Here is a 22,165-nt window from a genome sequence, read left to right on the forward strand (position 1 = left end):
GGTAGCAATATATAACGTATAACGTTATAAGGTAATACCATATAACGTTATACGTTTTAAGGTAATAGTATATAAGGTTATACGTTATAACGTAGTGCTACATATTGTTATACGTTATAACGTAGTGCTACATGACGTTATACGATATAACGTAATAGTATAGAACGTTATACGTTATAACGTAATGCTACATAACGTTATACGTTATAAGGTAATAGTATATAACGATATACGTAATAAGATAAGAGTATATAAAGTTATACGTTAGAAGGTTACAGTATATAACGTTACACGTTATTACGTAGTGCTACATAACGTTATACGTTGTAACGTAATGCTACATAACGTTATACGTTATAACGTAATGCTACATAACGTTATACGTTATAACGTAATGCTACATAACGTTATACGTTATAACGTAATGTTACATAACGGTATACGTTATAACGTAATACTGTACAACGTTATACGTTATTAGGTAATAGTATATAACGTTATACGTTATAACGTAATGCTACATAACGTTATACGTTATAAGGTAATGGTATATAACGATATACGTAATAAGATAATAGTATATAAAGTTATACGTTGGAAGGTTACAGTATATAACGTTATACGTTATATGGTTACAGAATATAACGTTATACGTTATATCGTAGTGCTACATAACGTTATACGTTATGAGGTAACAATATATAACGTGTAACGGTATAAGGATATAGCATATAACGTTATACCTTATAAGGTAATAGTATTTAACGTATAACGTTATAAGGTAACAATATATAACGTATAACGTTATACGGTAATAGCATATAACGTTATACGGTATAAGGTAATAGAATATAACGTTATACGTTATAACGTAATGCTACATGACGTTATACATTATAAGGTAATAGTATATAACGATATACGTAATAAGATAATAATATATAAAGTTATACGTTAGAAGGTTACAGTATATAACGTTATACGTTATATGGTTACAGAATATAACGTTATACGTTATATCGTAGTGCTACATAACGTTATACGCTATAAGGTAATAGTATATGACGTTATACGTTATAGCGTAATGCTACATAACGTTATACGTTATAAGGTAATAGTATATAACGTTATACGTTATAACGTAATGGTACATAACGTTATACGCTATAAGGTAATAGTATATGACGTTATACGTTATAACGTAATGCTACATAACGTTATACGTTAAAAGGTAATAGTATATAACGTTATACGTTATAAGGTAGTGCTACATAACGTTATACGTTATAACGTAATAGTATACAACGTTATACGTTATAACGTAATGCTACATAACGTTATACGTTATTAGGTAATAGTATATAACGTTATACGTTATAACGTAATGCTACATAACGTTATACGTTATAAGGTGACAATATATAACGTATAACGTTATAAGGTAATAGCATATATCGTTACACGTTATAACGTAATGGTACATAACGTTATACGCTATAAGGTAATAGTATATGACGATATACGTTATAACGTAATGCTACATAACGTTATACGTTAAAAGGTAATAGTATATAACGTTATACGTTATAAGGTAGTGCTACATAACGTTATACGTTAAAAGGTAATAGTATATAACGTTATACGTTATAAGGTAGTGCTACATAACGTTATACGTTATAACGTAATAGTATAGAACGTTATACGCTATAAAGTAATGCTGCATAACGTTATACGTTATTAGGTAATAGTATATAACGTTATACGTTATAACGTAATGCTACATAACGTTATACGTTATAAGGTAACAATATATAACGTGTAACGATATAAGGATATAGCATATAACGTTATACCTTATAAGGTAATAGTATATAACGTATAACGTTATAAGGTAGCAATATATAACGTATAACGTTATAAGGTAATACCATATAACGTTATACGTTTTAAGGTAATAGTATATAAGGTTATACGTTATAACGTAGTGCTACATATTGTTATACGTTATAACGTAGTGCTACATGACGTTATACGATATAACGTAATAGTATAGAACGTTATACGTTATAACGTAATGCTACATAACGTTATACGTTATAAGGTAATAGTATATAACGATATACGTAATAAGATAAGAGTATATAAAGTTATACGTTAGAAGGTTACAGTATATAACGTTACACGTTATTACGTAGTGCTACATAACGTTATACGTTGTAACGTAATGCTACATAACGTTATACGTTATATCGTATTGCTACATAACGTTATACGTTATAACGTAATGCTACATAACGTTATACGTTATAACGTAATGTTACATAACGGTATACGTTATAACGTAATAATGTACAACGTTATACGTTATTAGGTAATAGTATATAACGTTATACGTTATAACGTAATGCTACATAACGTTATACGTTATAAGGTAACAATATATAACGTGTAACGATATAAGGATATAGCATATAACGTTATACCTTATAAGGTAATAGTATATAACGTATAACGTTATAAGGTAGCAATATATAACGTATAACGTTATAAGGTAATAGCATATAACGTTATACGTTATAAGGTAATAGAATATAACGTTATACGTTATAACGTAATGCTACATGACGTTATACGTTATAACGTAATAGTATAGAACGTTATACGTTATAACGTAATGCTACATAACGTTATACGATATAAGGTAATAGTATATAACGTTATACGTTATAACGTAGTGCTACATAACGTTATACGTTATAAGGTTATTGTGTATAACGTTATACGTTATAAGGTAACACTATATAACGTATAACGATATAAAGAAATAGTATATAACGTTATACGTTATAACGTAATGCTGCATAATGTTATAAGTTATAAGGTAATAGTATATAACGTTATACGTTATAACGTAATGCTACATAACGTTATACGTTATAAGGTTATTGTATATAACGTTATACGTTATAACGTAATGCTTCATAACGTTATACGTTATAACATAATGCTTCATAACGTTATACGTTATAGCGTAATAGTATACTACGTTATACGTTATAAGGTTATTGTATATAATGTTCCACGTTATAAGGTAACACTATATAACGTATTACGATACAAAGAAATAGTATGTAACGTTATACGTTATAACGTAATGCTTCATAACGTTATACGTTATAAGGTTGTTGTATATAACGTTATACGTTAGAAGGTAACACTATATAACGTATTACGATATAAAGAAATAGTATATAACGTTATACGTTATAACGTAATGCTGCATAACGTTATAAGATATAAGGTAATCGTATATAACGTTATACGTTATAACATAATGCTTCATAACGTTATACGTTATAGCGTAATAGTATACTACGTTATACGTTATAAGGTTATTGTATATAATGTTCCACGTTATAAGGTAACACTATATAACGTATTACGATATAAAGAAATAGTATATAACGTTATACGTTATAACGTAATGCTGCATAACGTTATAAGATATAAGGTAATCGTATATAACGTTATACGTTATAACGTAATGCTACATAACGTTATACGATATAAGGTAATAGTATATATCGTTATACGTTATAACGTAATGCTACATAACGTTATTCGTTATAAGGTAATGGTATACATCGTTATACGCTATAACGTAATGCTACATAGCGTTATACGTTATATGGTAATGGTATACAACGTTATACGTTATAACGTAGTGCTACATAACGTTATACGCTATAAGGTAATAGTATATGACGTTATACGTTATAACGTAATGCTACATAACGTTATACGTTAAAAGGTAATAGTATATAACGTTATACGTTATAACGTAATGCTACATAACGTTATACGTTATAAGGTGACAATATATAACGTATAACGTTATAAGGTAATAGCATATATCGTTACACGTTATAACGTAATGGTACATAACGTTATACGCTATAAGGTAATAGTATATGACGTTATACGTTATAACGTAATGCTACATAACGTTATACGTTAAAAGGTAATAGTATATAACGTTATACGTTATAAGGTAGTGCTACATAACGTTATACGTTATAACGTAATAGTATACAACGTTATACGTTATAAGGTAGTGCTACATAACGTTATACGTTATAACGTAATAGTATACAACGTTATACGTTATAACGTAATGCTACATAACGTTATACGTTATAACGTAACAGTATACAACGTTACACGTTATAACGTAATGGTACATAACGTTATACGCTATAAGGTAATAGTATATGACGTTATACGTTATAACGTAATGCTACATAACGTTATACGTTAAAAGGTAATAGTATATAACGTTATACGTTATAAGGTAGTGCTACATAACGTTATACGTTATAACGTAATAGTATACAACGTTATACGTTATAACGTAATGCTACATAACGTTATACGTTATTAGGTAATAGTATATAACGTTATACGTTATAACGTAATGCTACATAACGTTATACGTTATAAGGTGACAATATATAACGTATAACGTTATAAGGTAATAGCATATATCGTTACACGTTATAACGTAATGGTACATAACGTTATACGCTATAAGGTAATAGTATATGACGTTATACGTTATAACGTAATGCTACATAACGTTATACGTTAAAAGGTAATAGTATATAACGTTATACGTTATAAGGTAGTGCTACATAACGTTATACGTTAAAAGGTAATAGTATATAACGTTATACGTTATAAGGTAGTGCTACATAACGTTATACGTTATAACGTAATAGTATAGAACGTTATACGCTATAAAGTAATGCTGCATAACGTTATACGTTATTAGGTAATAGTATATAACGTTATACGTTATAACGTAATGCTACATAACGTTATACGTTATAAGGTAACAATATATAACGTGTAACGTTATAAGGATATAGCATATAACGTTATACCTTATAAGGTAATAGTGTATAACGTATAACGTTATAAGGTGACAATATATAACGTATAACGTTATAAGGTAATAGCATATAACGTTATACGTTGTAAGGTAATGGAATATAACGTTATACGTTATAGCGTAATGCTAGGTAACGTTTTACGTTATATGGTAATAGTATATGTCGGAGATGAAAGCACAACGGGGCCACCCGTTGGAATTACTTGGAAAAACCTCAATAGCATTTACAAAATAACCCAAACACAGTCGTTCGAAACTTAAGACAATGAGCTTGGGCTCGGGGCGACGACCGGTCGTCGAGTGTAGCCACGGTCACGGGATGAACGTTCCACCTAACAGCGATACGAAGTTACATAGCTTTGGTTTAAAGAATTGGCCGTACCGGCACTTGACAATGAGACATTCCAGCGGCCACGCACAGACCCCATTCTTTGGGTGAGATGGTCGCCAGATGCCGACGTATCATTCGCAGTTTATGTTCAGATAGTCTGAGAAACCGTTACAGACCTTAGGATCTGGTTAACTAAAGTCCTTTAGATTGGAAAACAGTCTTTATTATATCAGCCAGTATATCTGTCACCTATTGCATCAAGATACGTGAGATCTGCTTTCCTCACGTACGACGTTTCCCGCTAGGAGCTCTCTCTCGAGAGCGGCTAGCATCCTTTTCTAACTACCAACATGGAGATTAACCAATTAACAGCAACGTCTATTTCCCTCACCCTCCGAGCGGAGGTTTTCTTTGACGAATCCTATGACCTCGTGCCCTTAGGCACATCCCACCTTAGTTTTCCTCTGCAGCGTCGTCGCGACGGAGAGGCATTCTTTTTCTTACAGTTGCACTAGTTGGATACCTATTGTGTTTGTACGATCAGTGAATAATCTACGTCTTAGTAAAGAGTTAATCAAGCGATCCTTGCATCACAAGGAGTAAGTCGAGTTCGACTTAGACTTTGAAGTAAAGTAGATCAGTTATCCCGTGGGCCGTGGATTCGCTATACCGACCCCGCGATCATTGTCATTATCGTTCGAGTATCGACACCGGTAGTTTATCTTGTATTTGCGACAATAAAAGATATCATCGATCGTACACCGACGATGAGCGACCCTGGCGCAGATTCTTTACACGCCCCAAATCCAAGTGTTAACCCCAACCCGACATATATATTTATTTATTTATTTATTTATTTGTTTATTTATTATTGTATATAGAAATATATGAAACATATCTATCTATCTATCAAACGAAAGATCTTACAAAAAGATTGCAAGTGTCACACACTCAAGGAAATCATCTGATTAGTAAATAAATAGACCGAACACTCTGAAAGCCACACCCGTTGAAACAATAGACTAACGAGACCCTCCCACAGGGACTAGGTCCTCGGTAGAGGAACCTTCGCAAACCAGCGTAAAACAGTCTGTCGTAGCATTTCGAAGTTATCTGTTGTAACCGTCACTCTGTTGGATTTCTGCAATAAATCTAATCTTTGCGTATCGAGTTCTATTTCCTTCACCCTGTTACGCCACGAGGCTTTTTAGAGATCGTATTTCCAACCGTCGCTCGCGGCCCTCCAGCGTCGCAGATACATCCTCTTATCTGCCCGACGAAAAATATACATCGTATCGATGAGCGCATATTTATCACCAAATAACGAGTTCTGGAACCGTCGATCTCGGACCGTTATTTTATAAACGAAGAAGTCGGCCTGCGTGATCATCGGCGCGTGCGATGGCGTGATCCGAGCATATGGGGGGTCGTCTCCCCGAAAGACAAAGAATCGGTCTAAGGAGGTCAGTCTCAATCGAACACTCAAACCGATCAGTCTCATTCGAAATCTGTAACCGAGGAGTTCATTTTCGTCGTCCGAACAGTCAATAACTCTACCACGGTTCTCCCTTCAAATCAATTCGTTTGCAAGGTCTAACTATCGCATCGAGACATATCGTCAAATCGGGTCACATTTTCTGTAACGCTTAAGCTGTACTCATCGTCAAATACTTGTGACGCTCATAATATTGTGTAATCCATTGTTGAATATATACATCATATTAACCTGTTAACACAGTGTTAATTTCAATTAACCACCCCTGTTATCCTAACCGAAACACGGGGAACGACTATTTCGCGGCGTCGATTAGCCGAATCGTAGCGAGAATTTACGCCTCTCGCTGACGCGTTTTCCTCGCGACCGCGTCTCTCCGCGAACGGTCGTAACACACCCTATTCGTGAAAGAATCATATCGTTCGTGCCGCGGCGCGAGAACATCACCGGTGATCTGTTAATTTCGCGATCTTTTGTGTCTCCGACGTGACAAAATTGGCGATCCTGCCAGGATCCATTCATCGCATCAAGAGGAAACTTCAAAGGGAAGTCTACGGATTTTACAGCGAAGGATCACGGTCACCTCCTTGATCAAAAGAATATTTTCCTTCTGAAAATATCGCGTCTATCAAAATGAATCCAACTGACATGAATACGGCAAAGCAGAGTGAATCAATTATGACTATACTCGAACAACTTCAAAATCTGATTCACGAGTTCAGAAACTTCAAAAGTAATACGGATCAAAATATTAACAATATAAAAGAATTCGCGGAAACTTGTGATAGAAGTCGGGCCAAAGAAATACGAGGCCTTGCAAAGGCTATGGAACTAAGGTGCGACACCGAAACTGACCAACCGCTCACGAGCACGCCTTTAGCAACCGGTGTTGACCAAATGACAGACGACGAAACCGACGAACCAAATGTTTCACGAAAACAACGAAGTAATCACGTTACGACTAGACAGAGAAACGACCGCAACGAAGACCAAGGGCTTGACGCAGACAAGGCCATACAAACTATCGAGACACTACGGGGTCGAGATGACGTAGGCGTTGAAGATTTCATCTGATCGGTCCGCAAAGCAAGAGCCAGATGTAAGGCAAGTGAAAGATTGACTCGTTCGAAGAATTGTATTCGTGCTTGAGACAACATGTGCAAACACCAACAACTATCAGCAATTGTAGGGAGAGACTAAAGAATTTAAAACAAGGGGCAACAGAAAGTGTGCAATCTTTCAACTCTAGATTCCGACAACAGCTCAATGAACTGAATTACGCAGTTCAAAACGAAAATCGTACACCAACCGAACGACGCATAGCCATAGATATTGAAGAACGCGAGGCGCTTAAAACATATTTACTCAACCTACGACATGAAATAGGACAGATGGTAGTGGTTAGCGACCCGAAAAACCTGAACCTTGCCTAACAACTAGCCGCTGATCGAGAACAATGGCTACGGGAAGCGAATCATGTCGCCAATCGCCCAAGGAACCAATCTTACAACACCATACCGGCACCCAAGCAAAATGTTACAGACCCACGACTGCGAAGTTTTGCTCGGTCATCTGGGCGACCATTGGGCGACCATTGGACGACCACGTGAAACCGAAGTGTCCCAAGTGTTTACGAATCGGACACACGGCCGGAGGTTGTTACCCCCAAAATTTTCCATTTGCCAACCAAGGAAAACTTCCACCTCGAGTAAACCAGACAACGGAGAACCGAGAAGAAACATCCCAAGAGTTAACTGTACCACCACCGGAAGATTATTGTCGATCGTGTTGCAACGAAGAGACGGAAAAAGAGCCAGATTTCTCGTCGATACTGGAGCAGGAATAAATCTCATAAAAGAAACCACTTCACTGAACGCTCAAACCTCCAGTCCAAAGACTTTCCTAATGGGAAACGACAAACACACCACAAACAAAGTTTGTAACCTAAATATTTTCAAGAAGGATCATCAGTTCCATATAGTTCCTGACAATTTTCCCCTAATCGGAGACGGAATAATCGGACTCCCATTCCTTAAGAAGTACCGATATAACGTCACTAACGATAAACTGACCCTAGACGAGATCACATTACCTTTCCAGAGCACCGATAACGAGATAGGACCAGGCGAAACTTTAACCTCAACCCAATACATCGGAGGAAAGCCCACCACAGTATGCTTTATCAACACTGGTAAGCAAATCTGCCATATTACAAACGAGATAGAAAAACCAGATAGATTAACACAAATTAATAAATTTGCGCGAGTAATACGCACTAAACATATTGATCCAGAAGTTCGAGAACCTCTTGAGAAAATCCTTCTTAACTACTTAGACGTTTTTAACATGGAAACAGACTCACTACCATGCACTAACTTAACCGAACATACGATCACGCTCAAAACAGACAAACCCATAAACGTCAAATCTTATAGACCGCCCGAATGTCATAAAAAAGAAATCGAGACTCAAATCAACGACATATTACACAAACACATCATAGAACCATCGGATAGTCCATATAACGCACCAATTTGGGTAGTTCCAAAGAAATTAGACGCATCGGGTAAACAAAAGTGGAGGATTGTTATAGACTTTCGGAAGTTAAACGAGCAAACAGATCAAGACGCGTATCCTTTACCGAATGCGGACGAGATACTCGATCATTTAGGCAAGGCTAAATTTTTCTCAGCCCTAGACCTCTCGTCAGGATTTCACCAGATACCTATGGAACAAAAGTCAAAAAAATATACTGCGTTCTCAACCCCACAAGCTCACTTTCACTATAATCGCATGCCCTTTGGACTCAAAAATGCACCGGCAACGTTCCAACGCATGATGGATACCGCGCTACGGGGCTTGGTAGGAAATAACTGCTTTGTATACTTAGACGATATCATAATATTCGGAAGCACCATCCAAGAACACAACCGAAATCTAGCTATTGTATTAGACAAATTAGAAAATTTAGGGTTAAAAATACAACCAGACAAATGCGAATTTTTAAAACCAGAGTTAGAGTATTTAGGGCACGTAGTAACAAAAGAAGGAGTAAAGCCTAACCCCGAAAAGATCCAGGCCGTGAATGATTTTAAAATACCAAAAACCGCGACTCACGTAAGATCATTCTTAGGACTCGTTGGGTACTATAGGAAATTTATACGCAATTTTTCCAAAATCGCGAAACCACTGACGGACCTCACAAAGAAAGACACTCCATTCCACTGGACCGATAAACAACAGCTTGCATTTGACACACTGAAACAAAAACTCTGTGAAGCCCCTGTATTGCAATACCCGGACTTTGAAAAAACATTCACGTTAATAACAGACGCAAGTAACGACGGATTAGGAGCAATACTCTCCCAGGACGGACATCCATGCTGTTACATATCCCGAACCCTAAACCCTCCTGAGAAAAACTATTCCACAACCGAAAAGGAGTTACTAGCGATAGTATGGTCAATCAAAAGACTGAGACAATATTTGCTTGGTAGAAAATTTAAGATTCAAAGTGATCATCAAGCTTTGAAGTGGCTAAAAAATGTTAAGGATCCCTCATCGAGACTCATGCGATGGCGCTTGAGACTCGAGGAGTATGATTATGAAATAGAATACAAAAAGGGAAAAGAAAATACAGCTGCAGACGCTCTGTCCTGATTGTATCCTATCACCAATGAAGAAATTCAATCTGGCTTAGAAAACCCGAACTATTACGACGAATATATCGACTGGAAAACAAATATCACCCCAGCCCCAATAACTCAAAAGATTAACAGACCACACTTTAAACAAATTACAAAAACCGAAATTGGGAGACTTTGACGAACAGCACTGGTTACATCAATTAACTAAACACTTTATTAACCAGACTGGACACTTGCATATAGGAATAAATGACAATAGCTTCAGTACATTAGAAAAGGTTAACATTCAACTCATGTTAAGGTTTCTAACAACTAGGTTCCCTCAAATAAAATTGGTATTTGGACAAGATCCGCCAGTAGACTACGACAACGAACAAAAACAAACTATACTGCGCGAGAACCATAACGAAATAGTAGGACACTTAGGTATACATCGCACCGTGAAACGAATACAAGAACACCATCACTGGACGAACCTAGAGCAGGACGTTACAGAATTTATACAAAACTGCGAAACCTGCCAACGAGAAAAATTAAACCGTATTAGGGCCAAAGAGCAACCCCTAATAACTGACACACCCGTTAACCCTAATGATAAAATCGCAATGGACATATTCGGACCCCTAACCAAAACCAGACGAGGCAACCAATTTATCCTATCTATCCAAGACCAATTAACCAAATATCTCGTTCTTATACCTTTAAAAGACCAAACAGCCAACTCGATTATTAACGAACTCCTGGATCACTATATATATATATATATTTTCTGCACCGAAAAGTATCCTCACGGACATGGGACGAAATTTCGTATGTAAACTGATGGATACATTCGAAAAGGCTTTCAAAATTCGACACGTAAAAACTACTTCTTTCCACCCTCAATCTAACGGATCTCTTGAACGGACACATGCTGTGGTAAAAGATCTCATTCGAACTTGTACGACCGACCGACAGAACGACTGGGACGAAAATTTAAAACTGATATGTATGGGATATAACACTTCAGTACACGAAACGACCGGACACACCCCATTCGAACTAACATTTGGACGACAAGCTAACATGCCATCCTCGATATCAAACACCCCCACCCTAACTAAAGATCAATTATTTAAACTCTGGAGGAACCGACATAATGCCTATATAGCGAAAGCGAGAGAAATCACTGAATCAAACAAAAGGCGGTATCAAAGAGATCAAATTCGAAAAATTATTAAAACACAAACTATATTCCGAGTAAAAGACAAAGTATGGGTACATAACGATCACAAAACCAACAAACTAGATCACGAGTGGCTAGGACCTGCAGAAATCCTCTCCTCCAATCCACCCACCTACCTTATCGAATATTCCAACGGTCACACGCAAAGAATCCACGGTAACAGGCTAAAACCCTACTTTTCAGGAAGAAAACCATAACATGGATCATTATAACACTCGAATACATTAAAAGCGATCTAGTGGTAAAACCACTAAATTACGCCAACATTTTCTTGGAACACATCGACGATTGCTATCTGTACAACAAACAAATAGATATCACCCTTATAGTAGGCCTTAACGATCCAATTGATCAAGTTGATAGATTACAACGCGTGATAGATTTAGTGACCCTGCGATTTTCTCGTTGAGAATTTACAATTCACATAATATATGAAATATTTCAATTTCAATTGAGAATGTATTAATTATTTTATCGAATTGTTCAAAACTCTATTTTGCAATACAGATCAAGAAAAAAAAGTTATTTAAAATAAAAGAAACGTTGAAGATATTTGAACTCTCTGAAAGTAATGATTTCTTGTTTAATCGCGCCTAGTTCAACCTTAGCATTCTTAAAGGAAACCATAGAATTACGTATAATTTAGTTGTATTACGTTAAATATTGCATGTCTATGTATATATTTATACCATTGATATATATATGTGGTATACATGATTGTCATATCATAAATCAAATGTTACTAAACATTAATGTATGAAAAAAAAAAAAAAAAAAAAAAACATAGAATAGAATGCTAATTATTCTATTATTCATTTCTACAATTAATCAATGAACTGTACAAAACAAAATCAATGATTTAAATAAACGTATTTAAACGTAGACATAAACGTACAAAATTAGAACAAATTATATTAAAGTGAAATAATAGTCGATTCTTGATTGTTGAGGCGGCGAGGTTTCGTTTCTATACAATGCGCGCGAGAAATTGAAATACCAAACCGCACTTATCAAACGCGTGGTAGACGACACCAAAACAGATCAACTCGAAAACCTTGCCAACAATATACACAAGATTGAAAACCACAATGAATGTAAAATAACTAAAATTTATCCGATACCTTTCAAACAAATCTCTGTATTCTCTGTAATTCTGTATAATGGAAACTGACTTGATATTAACCAACTGAGAACAATACATCTTAGCCGATAGTCACTACCTAGACTAAAAGAATTCAACCGAACGCAATAAAATTCACCAGAATGCGGGTCAAAATTAATTAAGAATCAACAGACAGTCAAAACTTGCCCAACTGCTGTCTTCAAATTGGAAGGATTGATGTTCGTGCCTTTGCAGACAGGAAACCATTATATTATCATTCCTACGAAAAATGTACAAATGTAAACTTTTCGAATGTCTACACCGATCACTTGCCAAAAATGTATGTATCAGAATACTCTGTCCTACCGCTCGAGTAAACAGGATCGATCAAACATCAACAGCACCAAGGACGGTCACTTACCAAATCATCGCAGATGATGAAAATAGCGGGGTCATCCAAATCAGACGACCCACCAGAACCATACGCTTCCACGGAGTAAAGCGAATCTAAGAAGGGGGCAATGTCACACACTCAAGGAAATCATCTGATTAGTAAATAAATAGACCGAACACTCTGAAGGCCACACCCGTTGAAACAATGGATTAACGAGACCCCCTCCAAAGGGACTAGATCCTCGGTAGAGCGACCTTCCTAAACGAGCGTAAATACAGTCTATTGTGATATTTCGAATCTATCCGTTGTAACCGTTACTCAGTTGGATTTTCTATAATAAATTTGATCTTTGCGTATCAAATTCTATTTTCTTCACCCTATTTGTGAAAGAATCATTTCATTCGTGCCGCGGCGCGAGGATATCACCTGCGATTTGTTAATTTCGCGATCTTTTGTGCCTCCGACGTGACACAAGCATTATTTATACAAGTTATACAATAACAGGGAAGATTAGAAGAAGGATAGGAATGAAAGGATAGGAATAGAAAACGAAGCAGATTAAGATAAAAAGAAACTATAAAATTTGCAAAAGTATTATAAAGTAGCTCGTATAATAATCTGTTTGAAAGAAGGCGAAGAAAAAATGGGAAAATATTCTTAATGCAGCGGAAGACAACGTAAATATTCTACATCTGCTAATAAATCAAAGTGATTTAGCAAATTTTAAATCGTAATGAACAATAGGTAATAGTCTAGTATAGGGTGTATATTGAAGTTGAATGAGAGCGTGTGTGAAAAATCTATATAGATCAATATCATCCTATAGCCGGTAGGCAAAAATTAGTAAAATATATGTATAATACATAATGAGTAATATTAATTGCATAAGTTCTGTATTCATAGAATACGAACGTGAAGAATGAGCGAAGAGAACAAGTTTTAAAAACACAGTTTGGCCCAGTTGCGTAGGATTCTCTGTATTGAATTCATCTCAGATTTGTAAAGAGGCTAAGTCTTGTTCAATTTAATGTCGAAGTAACAACTGAGCGTCCAGTTTCGCCTTTCGGTATCATTGAACCTTACTTTGAGGAAAATAATCGGACTGTGACAGTAAGAGGAGAATGTCACTGGGAGATACATGTATATTGCTAGAATTTCCCGATACCGGGGAACACGGTAAGCTCTAGTTTCAGCAGGAAGATACAACGACACATGGAGATTTTCTGCAAATTGCGCAAAAACTCTTTCCCATTCAACGGCAAACGAGATGTTCGGATTAACAGCTGCGAACACGTTCTTTTTCACGCTTGAAAATAAAAATTTATACAATGAAATCACGATTATCCGAACACGTTTCGTACACAAACAATTCGATCTTCTATAGAAAAACATTTGTTACAACCAACGATAATACCGACGGAAGGGTCATACAGCTTTGCAAGCAATTTTTAAAGGATTGCTGTCATACGGCGACGTAAACTTGTTTGGGTGTTAAATGTACGACGCTAAAAAGAACACGAAAAAAGCTAGTAAACTACGCTGAAGACACCATAAAGAAGAAATGGAAGATAATATTACGAAAGATATAAAAGAAGCTCCTTCTGCATTGAGTACAATACCAGGATTCAGTGATTGTGATAATGTCGACGCGACGTGATAGAACGGTTACAATGTGATGAAACTTCTTCAATAATTGACTATGGTACCATTGTTATGTGTGCTTGGAATAATGAATTGGAACACGAATATAACAGCAATGATGACATTCCCAACATTTTGAAGTATTTTAGGCTTTAGGTGTGGGGTTCGGATAATACGAGGTACAAAAGAAATGTAATTTTATCGAATTAAATCTGCAAGGGAAGTTGAGCGATTACGTAGCTAAAAGGATTCGAAATCAATAAATCTTTAGTCAAATATTTAGTTTCGTTAGTTGCATTCCGTATTTTTTTAATTCCATGTTCTTCCTTGAAATACAAATATAAAGATAAACATCAGCAAAGTGTCTATTTTGTTATCCGAAAGTTCGAAAATTCTTATCCGTACTCTTGTCCTTCAATTAGTCCGTATAACCGTTCTATAAACGTTCTACTGTATTATAAAGAACAATTTGTACAAAAAAAAGTGCTGACATATTAGGATTTCGAAACGCATTTTATTCCCAATAAGGTCATGATCCAATGTACAAGGTAACGTATAATGCGTCAATGACGTCTACATGCAGACTTACCAAACAACAGCTAGTATTTCACAATCACATAAATGAACACGTATGATAGGAACTTGGAAAATAGATGCACCAATATCGTACATCATTAAAATAATATCTCAAGGAATCTTTAAAAAGAGAACAGAAAACAATGTATTTCTTTTTCAATGAAAAATATACCAAATAGATTACAAGATGTTATTGGATAAAAATGAAATCTGAGGAGATAATATTAACATTAATATTAGTTAATGATAGTATGCACATATTTCTATCTTGGGAAAATATTATTGCTATATCATGAATTTTTTCATTAATTTTTATTTCTGTGTATATATAAGTATTTGCCTATCTGTCGCACCTGCTGTACATATACAGTGACTTGCAAAAGTATTCGTATTCCTGTTATAAAAAAGCTTGTATCTGAAGATTGTACGTATTTTAAAATTTTGCTATTTCGCTGCCACTATAACGAGACACGATTACCAAGACTATATTTTGCAAAATTTGAACCCAATCTGAAAATATACGTAACAGTTGCAAGATATTTACTGCAAATTTATATTTAGGGGAAAAAATTATACTGATATGTAAATATAAATAATTTTGTACCAAAATGCATTTCTAATTTCTTAGGTAAATTGAATACACGTCGGGAGTCCGCCGACTCTACGAGGGAGTGATCCGGTCCCGGGTCCTCTATGGGGCACCGGTGTGGGCCCAAGATCTGATGGCCAACCGTCGCAGTCGTACCCTGGTGAGGAGACTGCAAAGGACGATCGCTATCCGAATAGCCAGAGGATATCGAACAATATCCTACGAGTCGGCGACAGTGCTGGCGGCGTTCCCCCCCGTTCGAGCTGCGGGCCCTCGAGCTCTGTCGGGTGCATGAACACCTGAGGGCACCGCCTTCGACGGTGGCGCTGTCGCTGGGCGGCCTCTCGGCCTCGAACGTCCGGGAAGAGGCAAAGCTGGAGATCTGGGAGCGGTGGCGCTCCCAGCTGATGGAGGAGGACGCCAGGCGGCCACACCGAGCCGTCCGCGCCGTGCTTCCCAATTGGGAGGCTTGGAGAGATCAAGGCGGGCTTCCGCTCACCTTCAGGACGACACAGATGCTCGCCGGACACGGGGTCTTCGGTGAGTACCTGCTGAAGATCGGGCGGGAGGTGACGTCCACCTGTCACCACTGCGGGGAAGAGGAGGACACGGCGCAGCACGTGCTGGAGTTTTGTCCAGCGTGGACGGAACCACGTCGCGTCCTGCAGCTCGACATCGCCGAGAGGTTAGCCCCGGAAGCGGTCGTCGAGGCCATGCTCCGTGGGCCCCAGGAGTTTAATGCTGTCCGCACCTACTGCGAGGAGGTCATACAGAAAAAGGAGAGGGCAGAAAGAGACCGGGAGAGAAGAGCCGATCCCAGTAGATCGTCGCACCAACATCGCAGAGGCTCCGCACGACGCAGGGGCGTGGCGCTAGGGGGAGTGGTCGCCCCCCTAGCTTCCCAACTCAAGCCGGGACGCCTCCCTAGACAACTACAATGGCAGGGAGATAGACGACGAGGTTGCACTCGGTAGTGATTCGCAAGAGACCCCGGGTGCACCTCTGAACGTCGGGATGACCACCGTGGGGTTTTAGTCGGTAGGAGTCCGACACTACACGGTCGTTGCTACGCAGCGCCGAGTGTCCATGAGGATTTCCCCACGATAAAAAAAAAAAAAAAAAAAAAAAAAAAAAAAAGGTAAATTGAATACACAAAATTTGTAGAATATAATAAACTTTCCATTTATTTTCTTTTGTTCACCTCTAAAATACATGTAGCTAAAGTTTTGAACAAAACATATGTCAAGTACAAAGATATTAATTTAATAAATACAGTTAGTACAGATTTCTACAGCACGAACATACAATTAAATTTGATCATACGTTGACGATGTAAGATAATGTTGACAAATAGATCAGTACGTGCATATTTGTGTCGATGATTATGAAAATAATCTAAGTGGAGAATCTAAAAAAAGAAAGGAGCTTATCATTTATTTTGCGTCATGTCTATTTAAATCACAATAACTTGAAACCATCTTTGCAAAGTAACAGTAATCGAAACGTATCATTAAACATGATTCACATCATGCGTTCAAGCTTTAACTATCTCGAAACAAAAAAGACGTGACTTAAGCTACTTTCATAATCACCGATACATTTATACATATACAATAATCTTTATATCATAACAGCGACTAATTGTTAAATTATGCCACTCACACATTTGTTATATGGACAGTACATACAATTAGAGGGATCAATGTACAAAAGTTTTACGTAAATGAGTTATTAATCGCGTCCTACATTCTTTATTAATGAAAATCGTCAGATCAACTATTAAATTATAAGTTTAAAATGAATCAAACAGCACTAGTATGAATCATTTTATATGAGAAGTATAATATAATCCATAAAAACCATTTATTTGTAAACTATTTGCAAATAAAATTATTCTTATTATTCTTACAATAATCTCATAGTAAATTCTAACTTTCATGCTGCTTGCTTCCATACCCTTGGTCGAATATTGCTTGTTATTTTAATATACAATAGAACTTGGATTATATACACACATATACACATACATACATACATACATACATTATCCGAACGTTTTGTTACCTGAACGTTGTATAATACTCGCACTGTATTAACTGATTTTAAGAAACATTTTTCGAACCATTCATTCATTGTCTTCAGTATTGCAGTTAGTAAATGGGATTAATGTTTCCAGCAATTCTTCTCAGTACATTCGCTTGAAACATGCGATTATTCCACGATCCATTGATTGTATGAGCGGTGCAGCATCAAATGGAAAGTTCGTGAGTTGAACAAATTCATCTTTCGCATTTATGATCCCGCTATCGTAATATGCATCAAAGTTATCCACCAACATCGGAATCTTTTCTCTGTACGCGTCTTCAGTTGTCTTCATTTAACTGATTTTAAGAAATATGGATCGAACCATTCATTGAACATGTTACTGTTCATCAAAGGCTTGATGCTAGCTTTGTAGATGGTTGACAGATCGTTTATATTGAAAGTATCGAAATATGGAACTTTTATAACTGTGCCGATTATTAGTACCGACAACTTGTGGCATTCGGTAACATTTTCACAAAGAAATGTGGTAACTTGATCCTTGCGTGTTTCTTGCTTTGCTGTCGATTTCTCACTGCGAAAGATCATAGCTTTTTCTGGCACTGATTTTTCAACATTAGTCTTGTATTATCGGCAATGTCAACATCCTCCAATGTGTTCCCATCGTCTTGCAGAAGTTTTCTAAATACTAAACCTACCACTGCTGGTCAAATTGATCTTTTTTCAAATCTAATCTACTTAATGTATTATACTAAATTAAAATATTATAATTAAATTTAATCTACTCAAATCTAATCTTATATAAACGTAACCTCAATTATCCTTATTTAATTAACCTTGTTTAATTAACATTATTTAATTATCCTTATTTAATTAACCTTATTCAATTAACATTATCTGACTATCCTTATTTAATTAACCTTATTCAATTAATAACCTTATTTATCATATCGCTTCCTAACCTATGACTTTTCATAAAACATGCATACAATATATTCGTCGATATTTATTTCTAATTCGCTCTTTTTTTTTTCCTTCTAAGAAATATTTGTAGTCTGTCTTGCCTACCGCGGGCGGTTGATTTGGCCGCTCGATAAAATATTTTATTTACTCTTGTAATAAATGCAATCAGTACAAAGAAAAGGCTATCACAAGTAATCTTGTCATAAACCATAACCTATTCCACGATCATGACTTTGCTAAAATTACGAGTTTTGTACGATTTGATAAGAAGAGAGGAAGAAGCCAACGTTTACGAACCAACAAATTTGTAATGGTATCTACAGTATGGGACCGATCTCTATATAAATAAAAGTGTAATTTTATTTAAGTCTATAGTTGAAATGAAATAAAAGTAAATTTTCTGAAAGTTTATCATTTTATATATATATATATATATATATATATATTTTTTTTTTTTTCTTATAAAGTAACGTTATCTAAGTTAAATCATAAAAACTATTAAAAATTATTACTAAACTACTACTAAATTATTACTTAAAAAAAGATCATTTTGACCGGACACGGCAGGAATCAACATATAAGAAATGTCGATAGGTTAATTGCCGAAATCAGCTTTGATAATATCCTCTGTAGCCTTACTTGGATTCCGAAAATATTCATTGACATCCGCTTGAAGAGAATATCAATAAAGATTTTCGAAACGCAATAAAGCTACAGAGGATTTCTTTAAAGCTGATTTTAACAAACTTCTGCAAAACGAAGAGATCACATCGGAGAAAGTTTACAATGCCGATAACACAAAACTAATGTGAAGAGCAGTACCAGAAAAAACTTTGATCTTTCACAGCGAGATATCGACAGCAAAGCAAAAAATACGCAAGGATCAAATTACCATATTTCTTTGTGCAAATATTACCGAATGTCACAAGTTGCCGATACTAATAATCGGCACAGTTATAAAAGCTACATACTTCGACACTTTCAATATAAACGATCTGTCAACCATCTACAAAGCTAGCATCAAACCTTTGATGGACAGTTGCATGTTCCATGAATGGTTCGATCCATATTTCTTAAAACCAGTTAAAGAAAGATAACTAAAAACGGACACAGAGAGAAGACTCTGTCGTTGGTAGATAACTCTGACGCGCATCACAATAGCAGGATAATAAGTACAAAAGATGAATTTGTTAAAATCAGGTACTTTCTATTTGACGTTGCACCGCTCATACAACCAATGGATCATGGAATAATCACATGTTTCAAGCGAATGTACCGAAAAGAATTCCTGGAAACATTAATCTCATTATCTAACTGCAGTACAGAGAAAGAACTGATAGATAACCATTACGAATTAAACATGAGCGATTGTTGTCGCATGGTATATGATGCGTCAAGTGTCAGTAATGTAATACTGAAAAATGAGTGGGACATGCGTTTGAAGCATGAAAGCGAACAAAGTTCGGAAGACTTCGAAATAATAAAAAAGGACATAGATGAAGAACTTGCAACCCTGAATAGATTATCAGTATGCGGAGGATGCGACAGAGTCGCTATGATGAATTGGTTTCAAATTGATAAAATACATAATAACGACATACAAGTAGATATCAACGATATTCTTCAAGATTTTATAAATGAAACCCTGGCTAAGGAACGGGCGAATTTACTGACGAAGATTTACTTTGAAGATATACTTTACAGAAGCTCTCAAGAAAAGACTTAGATGGTTTGAACTACAAAATGAAATTAACTCGGAGAAACTATTTATATGAAGACATATATATTAAAAAATATATTAAGAAATATAATATGTGACAAGAAAGCTATGGAACGCGTAAGATTTTATGTAGCATCCAATTGTTCGTTTGTACTATTTGATTTGAAATATATGACACTAGTATACGGAAAGCTCTTTTCCTACTATCCTGATATTTATTATCATGAATTACGATAAACAAGATTCAACAATATATGGAAAACAAGGAAAGATGCGAAACGGTCTCCTTGTATTTACGTCCTCCTTGCCTTTTATACCTCCAATTTGAGAAATTAGAGTTAAAGTAACTGTTAAACTAAATCTTTATAGAGAATATCGAGATGGATAGATTAATGTATTATCAAATATATGGTCCCACAAAAAAATAATGATGACCTTGAAATCTTATTTAAAAGAAGACTTTCAGAAAACTTCAACTTCAACTACTGTGTAGTTTTTTCTTCATACAATCATTAAAAACGAAGATATTTAGATGTTGCCATTTGTATCCCATTCTGTATATCACCGAATATTTATCAGTTAGCAAAGCCGCTAGATACGTGAATAATCTATGCAAAACTTGAATTGAAATTAAATTTAGATTTATATAATTACTATATAATATATGATATAGAAACAAATACGTATAAACAGACTGGCTTCTTGTTTCCTCTTTTCTTTCTCGTATTCTTTATAATTTATCTTATTAAACGAAGAGAAAACTAATTGTAATTACTAGTATTTCCTAAGATTTACGAATTACTGAATATACGCTATTGAATGTGCAGTAGCGTTAAACTAAATCATTAAACACAACAAAGTTTGTACTCGTTAACACACGTCTCTAAAATATTTACTCCTCCTTAAAAGAAGGTAATAGTTTTTCGACATAACAGACTAATATTTCTTTAGAAGGAATGACAAACTACTTCGATCAATGCATGGAAAAATATAATCTTATTTTTAAAAATCTATATAACCTTCTTCTGACCTCAACGCCTACGTCTATCTATATTTCGCCTACAGGTTCTCGGATTTCCTCACGAACAATTTTATAGTCTTTAACCCCCGACATACCATGGTGCTCGCTGGTGTTGTTGAAATTGACGCTGCGTGATCGGTTTCAGTTGTCTGTTCGGATTTTTTTCATTTTGCTCGTACAGTGGACAACCTCGAAATCTTTCGGTTCACTTCGGCTCGTGTCACTTAGATTTTCGTCACTAGTGGACTATCCTTGCACGGAGATTCAGCTTTATCCAACAAACTCAATGAGCTGGAGTCGATGTGCTTTCGAGACTTTAACAGTATCCTCGACTTTTGTAAATTCTGAAGCTCCACTGCTTGCAATGGTAGCAGTGTCTCTTCCGACCTTTTGTTCGGCATCTTCGAAAGTTCGCTGCTCACGGGTATGATCAAGGACGTTCGTTCATCTTCGAAATTTTCGCTCGA

The sequence above is a fragment of the Bombus fervidus genome, chromosome 10 (genome assembly GCF_041682495.2).
Source record: "Bombus fervidus isolate BK054 chromosome 10, iyBomFerv1, whole genome shotgun sequence".
NCBI lineage: Eukaryota > Metazoa > Arthropoda > Insecta > Hymenoptera > Apidae > Bombus > Bombus fervidus.